This window comes from Nannospalax galili, unplaced genomic scaffold (assembly GCF_000622305.1).
Source record: "Nannospalax galili isolate Female #2095 unplaced genomic scaffold, S.galili_v1.0 scaffold91, whole genome shotgun sequence".
Classification (NCBI taxonomy): Eukaryota; Metazoa; Chordata; class Mammalia; order Rodentia; family Spalacidae; genus Nannospalax; species Nannospalax galili.
In genome coordinates this window covers 2,525,749-2,528,609 of record NW_008332583.1, presented here as the reverse complement: position 1 = coordinate 2,528,609, position 2,861 = coordinate 2,525,749, and the positions used below count along the sequence as shown (strand labels likewise).

General features: G+C 44.0%; 1 protein-coding gene across 2 annotated transcripts in view; it reads left to right on the top strand.

Moving 5' to 3' along the window:
* The window catches only part of Ptprg (protein tyrosine phosphatase receptor type G), a 766,544-nt gene that overhangs the window by 109,995 nt on the left and 653,688 nt on the right, over nt 1–2,861 (top strand). The gene's annotated exons all lie outside the window — the stretch shown is intronic.

The following is a 2,861-nucleotide window of genomic DNA, read 5'->3' as shown; positions in this document are numbered from 1 at the left end:
CCCAAAAAAAAAAAATAAAAAAAAAAAAAAAAAAAAAAAAGGGGACCCCTTCACAAACAAAAAAAAAAAAAAAAAAAAAAAAAAAAATCCTGTTACCTTTTGTTTTACATTGGAGAAAGTGCCTTATTTCTTAGCCACCTCTCTTTTATTGTGTTTGAATATGGAATGAATAAAGAGTAGTTAGCATCTTCTTGTTTATAGGTAAGAGCTTTACATAAAGAATGCAGTCCTACATGCGTAGAAACCCAGAACCTGTGATCCAGTCTGGAAATGTGATTGTGGAAATCACAATGTGGATTATGTATCTGTATTCCAAAAATCCCAGATGTCCTGAAGCCTGAAAACTGGAGCATCAGAAAGTATTGGATTTTGGATTATCTCAAATTTCAGATTCTCAGATTGGATCTGCTCATCTGGTTTTCACAAATATTCCAAGATCTGAAACTCCCAAATGTGAAACATTTCTGCTCCCAACCTCAGTCTGCAATGGTTGTGTTTTAGAATTACATTGGGTCAAAAAAAAAATCCCAAGCAATAGCACCAAAAGCCAGAACACAATTCCTTATATTCCTCTTTCTCATATTCATAACTTGAAATTTAAACACCAGACTTAATGTCCTACCCTGTATGATTGTCTGTCCTATAATGCATCCATCAGCATAACTCTTCTGTTGAGTAGGTCTGGTCAGCTGACCAGCCAATGAAAAGACGCCCGAGTTTTCTTGATTTTTTTTTATCTTATTGGAAAGGGCTAAATAACAGTGCTGTGTCCACAGATTCTTAGATAATTCCTTATGTCTGGGGTTCCCATTGTGTATGGCCTGGGCTGTGGGGTTCATTTCTAAGGAGCACAATAAACTTGGCAAAGATGAATTTATAGACTTATTCTTTCTGGTCACTGCTCCTGGGGGAAGCCATGTGCTGTGTCAAAACTCATGCAGCTCTGTGAGGACGCCCATGGGTGGTTGGTGAGCAACTGAGGCTTCCTGCTGGCAGACTAGGAAGGCCTCTGACCAAGTTACACATCACTGGCAACACCATGACTGTTACCTCCTGAGAAATTCAGAGCCCAACCTAGTACTTAGGAGGCTGAGGAAGGAGGATCAGGAGTTTGAGGCCAGCCAGGACTGCATACAGAGACCCTGTTTGAAAAGACACCACCCTGCTTCCCAACGTACCACTTGTCTAAACCATTGCTCTGGAATCCTGATCTGCCCATATTTCAAGCTTGGTAAATGCTTGCTGGGCAAAGCCTCTATGTGGTGGTACCATTTGCTATGTAGTAATAGATTGCTCATACAAGTTCCTGATGGATTAGATAGAAGCAAATAGCCACTGGTTTACCCACAAGATTGCTTTGGACACATCCTCCATGTGGGTACTTCTCTGATGGGTACCCCTGGCTAAGGGGACAGAAAAGGGAATTACATTGGTAAAAGGGGGTTACATTGGTACATAGCGTGAAAAAGATTTTTTCTGAGAGTATCCTAGTTCCCTTTCTGTTGCTGTGATAAGACTAACCAAAAAGAACTTGGGGAGGAAAGGTTTTTTGGTATCTTACACTTCCAAGTGAGTCCACCACTGAGGGAACCTAGGGCAAGAATTGAAGACAGGAATCTAGAGTGGGAACCGAAGCAGATACTGGGCAGGAATACTCGCTGTTTACTGGCTTGCTCCTCTGGCCTGTGTTCAGCCTGCTGTCTTACACAGCCCAGGAACACCTGCTCAGGGGTGGTACCACCTACAGTGGGCTGGGCCTTCCCACATCATTCAACAGTCAAGAAAATGCCCCACAGACACCCCCACTGGCCAATCTGATAGTGGAAATTCCCCCAGTTTCCCAGATGCGTCAAGTTGAAAACAAAGCCAGCCATAACAACGATTTGGAAGATTTCCCAACTAAGAGTTATGAGTGATATTCTGATAGACACGACTCCGTGTACAGGAATGTGGTAAAAAGGCATGCTTTAGAACAGGTTCAGATGGAGAGGGAAGAAACTGGCTTCGAGTCACCTCCAGGCTGATTAGCTTCTAATCAACTTTCTTTTCTTCATTCTTCAAAGTAATTGGGAAGAGCAAGGACACTGCATCCCACTTGTGTTTGGGAGAAACCTGGCCGGGTCACTTGACAAGCTGTCATCTCTGTGAAGACTGTGGCATGCCTGTATCAGATGTCTGGCATCACAGAGTAGGGAAGGTCTCAGTAGTTGCTTTTGGAAAGAATGGGCGTGTTGTATGGAGGGCAGATGACATAATCTTTTCGAGCTGCAGTAGGCTGTTTTGTATGTGGGGCTAAATGACCCCTATCTTCACAGCTATTGGCAGGCTTGGAGACATTGTGTCTAAAGCATCTGTTAGCTCATCTTGGCTCCACTGGGTGGGTGTGCCTTTCCCCAGATTATCAAAATTAACTCTGGTTGTGATGACCAGAGGACAAATGTGAAGTTTAGGTCATAGTGAACTTTCTGCTTTGCAGAGTCGGCATGTGTGATTAAGATCTCTAGGTTGTCGGGACAAATTCATGCACTGAGCTGTTGGAGTTGGCTCCATCCTGAATCCTATTGAGTAGATTTTTGTCAGCTACCTACCACACACGCCCCTGGTAATGAGGCGGACATTGTGCCCCTACCACACACGCCCCTGGTAATGAGGCGGACATCGTGCCCCTCCTACTTCCCGTCAGAGAAAGTTACCATTGTGTAGTAGTCATTTTTCTGTTGCTGTGATAGAAACACTGACCCAAGCAATTTATAGAAAGAAGAGTTTATTTGAGCTTATGGTTCCAGGGGAATTACAGTCCGTCATGGCGGGGAGGCATGGTGGCTGGAGGTGGCTGGAGCAGGAGCAGCAGAAGCTAAGCT